The sequence below is a fragment of the Xenopus laevis genome, chromosome 7L, assembly GCF_017654675.1.
Source record: "Xenopus laevis strain J_2021 chromosome 7L, Xenopus_laevis_v10.1, whole genome shotgun sequence".
NCBI lineage: Eukaryota > Metazoa > Chordata > Amphibia > Anura > Pipidae > Xenopus > Xenopus laevis.
In genome coordinates, this window is record NC_054383.1 from 29,529,055 (window position 1) to 29,540,718 (window position 11,664).

The 11,664-nt window shown below is 39.3% G+C and overlaps 1 long non-coding RNA gene across 1 annotated transcript; it reads left to right on the plus strand.

Moving 5' to 3' along the window:
* The first annotated feature begins 2,288 nt into the window (after nucleotides 1-2,288).
* Nucleotides 2,289-11,426, plus strand: LOC121395363. Its single transcript, XR_005962425.1, has 2 exons — nucleotides 2,289-2,426; nucleotides 9,680-11,426. It is a non-coding gene; the product is annotated as an uncharacterized LOC121395363 (long non-coding RNA).
* The last annotated feature ends 238 nt before the right edge of the window (nucleotides 11,427-11,664 follow it).

Here is an 11,664-nt window from a genome sequence, read left to right on the forward strand (position 1 = left end):
ATATCATAATCAAACAAACAAAATACAAGGGTTGGGGGGGGGGGATCAACAGCACCTGCCAGTCAGGAAAAGACTAAATATCTAAGCATGTCTAGTAATCGTGTACATAAATATCTCAAATCAATATAAATATCACGATATTCAACCTCACCGTTTAATGTGATGTAATCCCAAACTTTTGTATACTGAATATAGCGATTTTCAAGCAGAATCTCTAGTGTGGGGTGGTGAATGAGCACCATCTTTCCCCACTCGTTTTGAGGTCTCATAAGAATATGCATTGCGTATGGTGCCTCTGGTCGGAAGTCAACGCATCATCTTATTGACTGAACACAAACTTCATGACCATTGTTTGAATATATTCAGGAAGAAATCCAGATCACGTTATTACAATATATCACATATCAAATATGACTGTCGACTCACTAGGTATCTGTATATTATTCATATATATTATTCATATCTAATGACCTCTTAATGCAACGACTATACATGTGCATCGTTAGATATTTGCTAGTGGCTCCAAGCTCTAAATGATGAAGGTGGATTCAGGCGTGGTCGTTAGTGATGCCGTTTCTGCAAAGATTCGTCCATCACTAATGACAACGCATGAATCCACCTTCATCATAAATTTTAACGCAAGCGACAATTTTTATACGCGCGATTACTTGGTCCAAATGCATTAGACTCCAAATGAATGAGTGTCCGAATAATATTGCCGTGCGCCAATTTTTATGCTCGCCAATTTATTTTTGACACAATGGACTTTTCGCCGACTTGGGGGCCCATTCACTTGGGAGCCCATTCACTAAGTTCGAGTGAAGGAATAGAGAAAAAATAGTTCGAATTTCGAATGATTTTTTTGGCTACTTCGACCATCGAATTGGCTACTTCAACCTTCGACTGCGACCTTCGACTCGAACGATTCGAACTAAAAATCGTTTTAATATTCGACCATTCGATAATCGAAGTACTGTCTCTTTAAAAATTTCTTCCACCCCCTAGTTCACCACCTAAAACCTACTGAGGCCAATGTTAGCCTATGGGGAAGGTCCTCATAGGCTTGCTAACAATTTTCTGAATAATCCTTCGATCGATGGATTAAAAACCTTCGAATCGTTCAAATTCAAACGATTATTCCTTCGATCGTTCGATCGAACGAATTGCGCAAAATCCTTCGACTTCGATATTCGAAGTCGAAGGATTTTAATTCGGCAGTCAAATATCGAGGGTTAATTAACCCTCGATATTCGACCCTTGATACATCTGCCCCTAATTGTCGCCGCAGTTTTCCAAATTAATTTGCTTGCGGCAAAATGTGCAAATTCACTGCAAATTTATGTCTGGCGAATTTTTTCGTCCATCCCTAGCTGTCATTCTCATCCTCGAATGGTTCCCACTTTTACCCGTCTTGCATTTTACTAGGACAATTGTGGGGGCCATGAACTCTGAAAAGAACTTTTTGGATTTGAACAGCTACATTTTTCATTGCTGCTACAGACCATCTAAAATAATGTAACAATAAATTGTGGTGGGACAAAATGAAAGCTAAAATGATGCTATAGATGAAAAGCATTATCCAAAGGGAGGTGAATCTGAATGTAACCCCATGCTGCTCCTCTGTTAACATGAAGGGGTGCTGTCTTGTTGTTACCTTGTTATTATTGTAATTCTTATAGTGGCAGTTGTCAACTACATCCATGCTCTACCTAACTGGTTTTTATGTTGGGGACCCAACTAGCAAAGTCCACATTTGACAGATGTAATTTATGATGAAATTAGAGTCTTGCTTCTACCCATACTCACATGGAATCCATCAGTGTGCCTGAGCCAGCTGTTGAACACCATTGTAGAAAGTAACATTTATTATGGTGATTTAGGGAATCAGTAAAGGGTGACATCTTAAGAGCACAGAGGTAAGCCTTTACAAATTAAGAACATTTCTCAAGCAGTTTGTGTTTAAATGCCCTGGTAATTAACTGCTAATATAGCTGTCCTCAGAGGGTTAAAGGCAATCAAACAGCGGTTTGTATGGTAAGCATAGTCGCGGCTGTAATGTTTACAGAATAATGCGTGGGAGTGATTTTAATTAGGAGAACATAATAAATTTCATTAGGCAGGCACATTATGGCTGCACATAATAAGCCATTGAACCAGTTCCAATAGGTGTAACATATGTTCCATCCCTATTACTCATTAGAAGTGCACTTTACCCTTCATTTGATTTGTTAAAGTAATATTTATACAAAGTGAGATTTAGCCGCAGACACCGGGGTGAATTCTTTATTAGCTGCCTGTCCTTAAGGGATTGTGGATATCAAGAGATCTATCTATCAAGTTCTCTATTGGAAATGTGATACAAAATGGCTATAATAAGTGATGATTTGCAGAGGATTATGTATTGATCTTTCAAGCAGAATGGAAAGGTAAATCCATTTAAAAAAAGAATAAAAATCTGTCAGTGTACTGCGCAGGGCAGCAATGCAGGAAAACCTGCTTGAAATGGTATCACAGAGAGGAGCTTTCTCATATCCTTCTGTTATTAAAGGTAAATTGGGTTATTAAATGGAAGACCATTGTGTAAATTGAGGTGGGTAAAAAAAGATTGCTGGATTGCTGCAGCTTTTTAGATACTTATTTCGCCTTGAGAAAGCTTGTAAGCGAAACGCGCGTTGGCGAGTCGCTCAATTCTTAATTATTTTTTTAAGAATCATTTCCTGGTGCTTTATTGGTTTGGATCTAATTCCTACTGCTACGGTCTTTTTTATCTCAACCAATCTTCCTTCCTTTCCAAGGGGCCGGTGATTTGTGGCTTATTAGGGTTAACTTAGTCTTCTTAAGATCAGGGCAAGTTAATATACCAAGGCCACAGTCTCGGTTACCCTGTCCTGCCTTCCTCTTTGTGGTGTCCCAGACTTAGAAAACAACAGGCAGTTAGTTTTGGGACAGCTCCACCTTCTTAAGTTTCATTATATCCTCTCTCTTTTCTGTTGACCGTAGCGTGGGTTTTATTTTCACCCAAATGTGGTCATATTTTAATTTAACGAGATCTTTGTAATTAATTTAATTCCCAGCACTTATTATACAAATATTAGTACTTGATTAATTTAATATACCTTTCTTTGGTCTTAATAATTCTCACTTAATTTAAGTTTTTTTCACAATTAATTGCACTCCTTTGAGGAACTTTGTCATTTTATCTTTTTAGCTCCTTTGGTTTAGTTTAACCATGAATTGTTATTTAAGTTGAGAATGATAACTGACTAAACTACCTAATGGACATTATGCACTAATTGGCACCTTATACAATTTATGAATTATCCTAAAATCAAGTAGTTGTTCTATTAATTAATCAATTGATTAGGCATTTCTTGCACTTTAATCTATTTATTCAATTAACTTATTTAAATCCTAAGAGATATAATGTATGCTGGTTATTGATTAGGTTGTTACCCACGGGGTATCTTTTTTCTTTATAATTTTTAGCACTCTTTGATTCTCTGACGGTCGTCAGCCCTCGTGTGGAACCTTTGAGATCTCGTTTATTTAGGAAGTTAAGAGTTGTTTTCCCTATTTTTACTGCTCTCATAACAGTTACACTGAAAATGCACTATGCATTGTGTGACTTGTAACTAAAAAATAAAGAATTTATTGGCAGCCAAAGGGATGTTTTTTTCTTAAAGCAGAACTATGATGAAAACAGACTTTCATTAGGAGTTTTGTATCAAGGGACTTTCTGAATATAATCAGTTAAAAAGCATGTACTGTTTCTGAACTAATTCAGTTTCTTTTAACTATCCCCTCATCATGCAGTTTTGTTAATGAGTAGCAAGAGCGATTATATCATTGGTGTGTGTGTTCTCTCTGCTTAAATGATGTACTTAAAAAATGGCTCCAACACAAAGCCTGCATGTAGAGAGACAGAACAGCGTAGAGAGCATGCAGTAACTATTTCCGAAATGGTGCATTATTTATCATTTATTATATATAGAAATATATGTCTAATTTTGCCTTTCATCTGACTTTGGATTGCTCTACCTAGTAAATGTGTATGTTTTTGTCACCTCCTAACCCAAACACTGCACATGCCATATAGCCAAATAGACAGCTGTTATGGTTGGGCAAAAGGAATAGGTACTGCCCAAACAGTGTCAGCAGCAACTACAAAGCCCCCCTTGCAACATGAAGGGCCACTTGATGTCTGTCTCAGTATCCACCCCTCCGCCTGCCGCTGCGCAGCATCATATAAGTTTTACCTCAAGTTGCGGCGAGGTGCCATCCTCAGTGCCATGGAGAGCTGAACTGGGTCAGCAGAGCCCATGAAGGCCAGGGTTCATCAGGCTTTTTCCCGGTGTCCCACCAGCCCAGTCCGGCCATGTGCCCAAATCAAGAAATTCTGCCAAGCAAGTCAATGGGAAGAGCAGTTAGGTTAGAGATATGCAACTGATCCAGTGGCCTTGGGGCTTTGGTACATATTGGGGCAACTTGACTAAAGGAATTTTCACCTTAGAAGGCTATGCCATACTTCTGAAACTTTGTCAGGCCATATTTTTCAGTGAATACGTGTATTTATCAAAATTAGAAGTTTCAGCAAATAAACGCTGGCGTACTTTCGCCAGCAAATCGACATCAGCGTGAATGTTTCTAAGCAAATTTTCTCTAGCGTTACTTTCTTCCTAGCAAAACTTCATTAACATACACTTTCATCACTTTAAATATGTCGGGTACATACAAGTCCAAGGAAGGAAAATAAATACAAAATAGATCTTCTATTGTCCTAGACATGAGCCTTCTCATGCCACAAATGTGGCATGAGCTTCAAATGGTTGAAAACGTTTTTGTGCTAAAAAAGCCAACTTTGTCCTTCATTAAATCTGCTCCAAAGAGTTCAGTGATGGAGTCTATGACTTGCAAAGGATTCTTAATAAAGTAAGTAAAGAGTAACACTATTTTTTAAAAGAAGTAAGAGACTGTATTTGCATAGCAGTTGTCATGCTCAGTAACCCAAACCCCACATTGAAATGACCAGCAGATAGTGATGGGCGAATTTGTCCCGTTTCACCACGAATTATGTGAAATTCGCAAAAGTGGCGGAAAATTCCCGAAATGGCGATTATTACGCCAGAGTCAAAACCAAAGTTATTCGCGGGCGGAGAAACGGGCAAATTTGCCGCAAATTCACGCCTGGCAAATAAACTCGCCCATCACTACCAGCAGGGCCACTGGGTCAATATTTAAAGTATAAACTAGGAGAGAGTAGACTGGTAAGGAGACTAGAAGGATGCTTGCAGTAAGAGAGTTTATTTAGCCAACATAAAGTAAATGAATTGCATAGAACTGAAACAGGCAGGATAATGAAAAGAACAACTTACTGGCTCAGGAGTTTCAAAGTTAAACACAAGTCGAGGAATAGGCATACATTGGCCAACAAGGGAAACAAGAACTGGAAATACCAGCATGGGAGAGAGTCCCGGAACATAGGCACATAGGCACATAGGCACATAGGCACATAGGCACATAGGCACATAGGCACATAGGCACATAGGCACATAGGCACATAGGCACATAGGCACATAGGCACATAGGCCGGGTAAACAGCAGGTATGAAGAACTATGAACTGGCAGAGAGGGAAGTCAGTTCATGGTTTAAATAAGGGCTCTCTGCTGGGAGCTAATTAGGAATAGGCTGCACCTGCCAGTTAACACAGAGCATCTGAGTATAATTAACAGCACCAGTGCTAGCCATAGGAACCTCAGAACAGGGTAAGCCTATACCTCTAATCTGCCTGAATAGTAAAGTTGTAAGGGGACAGACTGCAATACATAAGCTCCAAGGTTCACCCCCAGCAGAGGGATAATTCCTTACAGCAATTACGCTTTTTAAAATACAACAGGCTCATTTACTAACCCCAGACACAAACAATATGCTATTCCGTTCAGTGGCCCATGCACCAGCTTGTTTGCAGCATTGCTTTTACAGATGGGTCCAACACTTTGTGCTCTATACAGAGAGAAATCCAATATATCTTTGTCAGTGAGGTTTCAAAGTAATTGTTATTTTTTATTGCTTATCTTTCTATTCAGGGTCTCTGCTATTGAAACGCCTGTCACAACTCTTGCTGCCTTCCACTGAGAAGTATGACATCTGAGTGTCACTAGCAGGTGGATATCATGAGCATTTGACAGTTGTCAGGGGCAAGGAGAGGGGTTAAAACAGCTTGAACCCCTTTCACCAATCAGCTGCGGGAGGAGGCTTTTTAGAGACCCTGCCTCTGTTTGACCATTGCCTGAGCAGCCAGACAAAAATTCTTCGTACAGCACCTTGTCGTTTAAAAAAAATGCCTTTATTCAAAATTTCATGGCAAACCTGGTCAGCAACGTTTCAGGCGGATGTGGCCTTTTGTCAAGCTTGATAAAAGGCCACATTGGCCTGAAACGTTGCTGACCAGGTTTGCCATGAAATTTTGAATAAAGGCATTTTTTTAAACGACAAGGTGCTGTACGAAGAATTTCTGTCTGGCTGTTCCTGGTGGATGATGGACCACTGATGGTACGTGCACCTGGCTATTGAGAATTCAGGGTTAACCTGAGCTGACTCTAATTAGTTTCCATTGCCTGAGCAAACAGGTTTTGTGTATTGAAGTGGGGTGTTGTGGAAAACTTATTTCTCTTAGTGAGTTGCAACTATCAGTTCATTTTTGACCTCGGCCTGTCCAAATTTGATTTGTGTTGATCCTTGGTTACTCGTTGTCTATTGGTAAAGACCCGGCTCTGTTCTAGTTTTTGCTTCTGTTTAATCCCAGGTACTCTGCTATCAGATCCCCCCTTCTGTATAATCCGGCAAGCCTCCTGATAACACTGCTGTCTCACGCATTAGCCTGTCTCCTCCCTTGTCTATGAACCAGCCCATCCAACCATCCCTCCGCTCCCAGTATTCTCATTGACGCTGCTCACTCCCTGTCCCTCTGGTGCTGTTGTAAATTATAGTTCTGCATCCAGCAATGGAGCTGGGGCTTCCTAATACAATTCCTGGCAGTGTTGTGAGTTATAGTTCAGCATTCAGCTACACCCTCAAGCAAGGAGTTGGGGATCGCTAATACAATGCTTGGCACTGTTGGGAGTGATAGATCTGTATCTAGCTATACTCACAAGCATGGAGCTGGTAAATAGAATTCCTGGCACTGTTGTGGGAATATACTGTAGTTCTAATAAGCACTTTGAGCCTCTGGGGTCTTGCGTTCTGCACTGGTATTACAAACTCAGCCACTTCTATTGGACCTTCGCTGCTTTTACTTGACAAAGTTTTATATTAGAGTTTTTTGTGATTTTTAAAATTGATAAACAAAGTTTTATATTAGAGTTTGTTGTGTTTTTTAAACTTGATAAACAAAGTTTTATATTAGAGTTTGTTGTGTTTTTTAAACTCGATAGACCTTGAATTTTTAGAGAAAAACTATGATTCGTGAAAAATACAGAAATCCAAATATTAGTAAATAGGCCCCCTAGTGTCTCAAACCCCAAAAACCATTGGATAATACTGAAGTTTATTCCAGGCAGTAGAAAAGTGACAGAAATGTCTCTTGAAATACACTGGTAGAGCAAATGTTACATGTGTCCTAAAGATTAATATTAAACTGAAGTAACCGTTTAATCAAATTACAGTTCAAAAAAGAAGCCTTTTGTATAATAAACACCTCCATATCATAAAGCCTGACCTAGGCTGCACTTTGTTTATACAGAGCTTATTATCAGTGTTCAAAGCTGTCCTGATTTCAGCGATTGATAAAAGAAGTATTTAAGTTAAATATGATCCATTAGTGCTGTATCATGGAAAAATGAGAATATAATTTTTATGAATAGGTAGTCCTATTCATGTTGAAGAAAAGTTGATTTGTATATTATTTCCCCTTTAGCTCAGCCAATATAAGTGGGCAACTTGCAGTACCCCTATGCCCTATGCTTCACTTATTATGATATATATATATATATATATATATATATATATATATATATATACATACACACACACACATACATATATTCCAGAATGTATATATCATTCTTTGTCTCAGTGGACCTTACAGTCCAAGGTCTCTGTCACATTCACTTTTTAGGACAGTTTCTTCTTTACATACCTAATCTATTTGTTATGGTGCACCTTTCTAACCAGGTGATAGGCTTTTCTTAAAATTTTGAAGGCTTTAGGGAACAGTACACATATATGCAGCTCTATAATCCAGCAGCTACACTAACAATATGGCACACATTATCAGGGCCATAGAAAAAATCCAATGGCACACAGGATTGATGCAAGCAAGGCTGCCTTGCGTATTTAATGTGGTATCTGTGGAGACTCTGCATTAAACACACAAGGCAGCCTTGCTTGCAACAATCCTGTGTGCCATTGGATTTTTTCTAAGGAACTGTTCTTGTGAGGGGGCCAAGCCTCTACCTTTCGAGCACCAGGTATCTTTATTATTCATTTTGTTAGGGTGTGCGGGAGCCAAATCCGTTGGACACATTATAAGGGACCAAGCAAAAGAATGGAGTTATTTTAGAGTCATGTGTTCTCCAAGTTCAGAAGATTCCCTCTAACAATGTGTCTAATTTGTGTATGTGTTAAAGCTTAGGGAAGACAGAGGCAGCAATTATATATTCACTGTTACTGTTACATGTGTGTTAAACTTTTAACAAACCAAGGCTTACTGTATTTCTTCTTTCTGAAAGCCCAGTAAGCACCGTCCTGCTGTGGTGGAGCTCTGGGCCAAACAAATGTTGTTTATATAAAGTAGGGCTGCCCAACATCTTACCCTGCTATATCAGCCTGTCTATTAACATATAACTTCTGCTCAGGAGTATAACCGGGGTCTTTAGTAGAGTAGCACAAATTCCCTTCCCCTTGTTACACACTGTATACCCTAACTACATGTTTAATATAATTGGAAACAATAACTAGACAATTACAAGACCAAAAAAACAGCATTTTTAACACAGTCCCTCTTCTGGGGATGCAGAGATAGATCACCCCTACAGCTTAGTCCCATTCAGTAGCAATCACTCTCTGCCCTAGGAATAACACCAGTACCTGAGTTTGGGAGAATAAATAAATGTTTTCAACAAAGAGAAACAAATTCTGCCAATGAAATAACACTTTACTGACATTCACACCATTGGTTGAATTAGCACATGTTTATACATGTGAGCAGTAACGCCACGCCAAGGCTTCAACCCTGTTACTGGCACGCCGGGTGTAACGCCTCACACAAGACAAGACAAACGTGACAAACAAAGACAACAAACGAGGATTAAACTGCACGTGTCTATGACGTCCCACCCTTTGCTCGTTTGAATAAAACTAAACTTAATCCAGGACAAGGTAAAAAAAACCCCCATCTTACTTCAGACAGGGAAAAAACCCTTGACCTGGATTTCTACTGAAATGATCAGAACTATAGAACTATATATAAAACTAACAGGGTATAGGATCTATAGACATGATGTGCAGGAAGACGAAGCAGTCTGAGATCTTACCATCTGCTTGCCTTCTCGTTACACCCTTATCCTTTCATATCTCACATTCACTCACACAGTCACGCACCATTCACTACACATATAGGTACCTACCTTATACTTACCACCTTGCATTTGCCAGATGAGTGACTGCCCCTTGTGTTTCCAGCACCCGATGTTACCCGGCAGTCTCATACGCTGGAAGATGGAATCCCAGGTGAAGTTGGAGCTGATGGTACAAACAGGATTTGCAGAGGAAGATCTGGCCTTTGTGCAGCAGGTGGAGATGATGTTGAATTCTACATGTAATTCCACTGTCCACTGATGGTATTTACCTGCGCTAGATGAATATGTTGTTACTATTGGCTGGATTACACACGTGCCTTTATACTTACTCCAGCCAGCTTGAATTTAAAAATGAGTAGCCGGGAACGATGTTTCTGTCTCCTGGTGTTGCTTCCTCCTCATTGAGGAATGACAGTGGCCGCTTCCCATCATACGGCTGGAATAGCTTATCTGCTGGCTGCATGGAAGGGAAAAATTTATCTTAGCCAACATGATATGAAATCTATTATAATAAAGAGATTAGTTAATGTATTTGCTTTTAGAGATCCATATAAAGGGTTTTAATTCCATAAAAATAGCAATTTATGTTTCAGTGTGCCATGTATTTCACATCAATATACAATAAAGATCACAATGGAATTAAAGAACCTTTAAAGATTAAAGTGTCATAGTATTGCCGTACTGAGACATCTTCCTTATGTGTATAGGTTTTTCCATGGGCTTCATGGCTGTGTGAGTGTGAGACTTGTGTGTTTAATACTTTAATAAATGTTCCACAATGAAACTTGCTGCATTCTGGCAATATCACTAGTCAATTCTATTTACCCAGATTATGATCATTTCTAATTTATATTCTCCAACCAGGTACTTACAGTTATTGGCTGGAAAGGAGGTTGTAATCCTTCCTCTTCCAGCACCACCCAATTAATGGTTTGATAAAATGGGTGGCTTCTGATGTCTCCTCGCAGTCCAAGGCGACGTTTTGGCTTTCTTTTAAGAAGCTAAAGGATCAATGTACAATAGTTTTAATATCAGTAATGGAGCAGAAATACAATATTTCTATATCATTCTTACTACCTACCCTTCTCAGAAGATCTTTCAGATCTTTATCCAGCTCATCAGGTATCTTGGGCTCGTGGAATTTGATGGAATTAATCAACTTGGTTTTGCTGCTGTTGTTAAACGGTATGTTGCCAGTGGCCAGGTCGCAGATGGTGATGCCGAATGACCACCAGTCAACTGCTGCATTATATGATCCTTTGTGTAGAATCTGGAAAAGAAAAAAAATCATTTACCAGGCTGCAAAATTCTCTACCTTAGATCAGTTACACTCACCAGAACCCAGTCAGTGCTGTATGGGTACAACTCAACCACAGGTACAAGAAACCATGTCAGAAAATATGAAAAATGGCCCCTGGTATTTTAAGGAGTACTGGTCCGGGGAAAAAAGATAATAATTTATTACACTTCGAGTGTAAGTAAGAATGTACTACTCTTTTCTTCTCATCCAATAATTACCATGGCTAACAGTGGACCTCTATGTCTTTGAAAGGCCTCCACTGGATTTTATATACAGATCTGCTGCCCTGGGCATATTCTATTATACTTCTTGCTTCACCAGATTTCTACTGTAAATATACCGTAATTGCGTATCTCACCTCTGGCGCCATGTATTCCAGGGTTCCGGCCCAGCCAGTGGTGGTGTCTCCTGGGAAGATGTTCTCCTTTGCCAGGCCGAAATCTGAAATTTTTGTGTGTCCTTGATGGTCCAGTAGGATGTTCATGGGTTTTATGTCTCTGTAATATTTATATAAGATATGAAGAATTAGAAGAAAAGAAGAAAAAAAGAAGACATAGGCTGCTGATTTACAGCCCAACCTCTTTGTGGCCTCTGCTGTAGAATGCTACATGAATAAAGAAATCTATACTGACCGATGGATAATCCCGTCTCCATGTAGAAATTGCAGGCCGCATATTATCTCTGCTGAATGGAACCTGTAAACAGGGAAATATCAGTTGATTCCATGAAGATTGTCCTGTAATGCTTTCTCTTTCTTTTAAGAAAATGAGAGTTAATTGACTACTGAA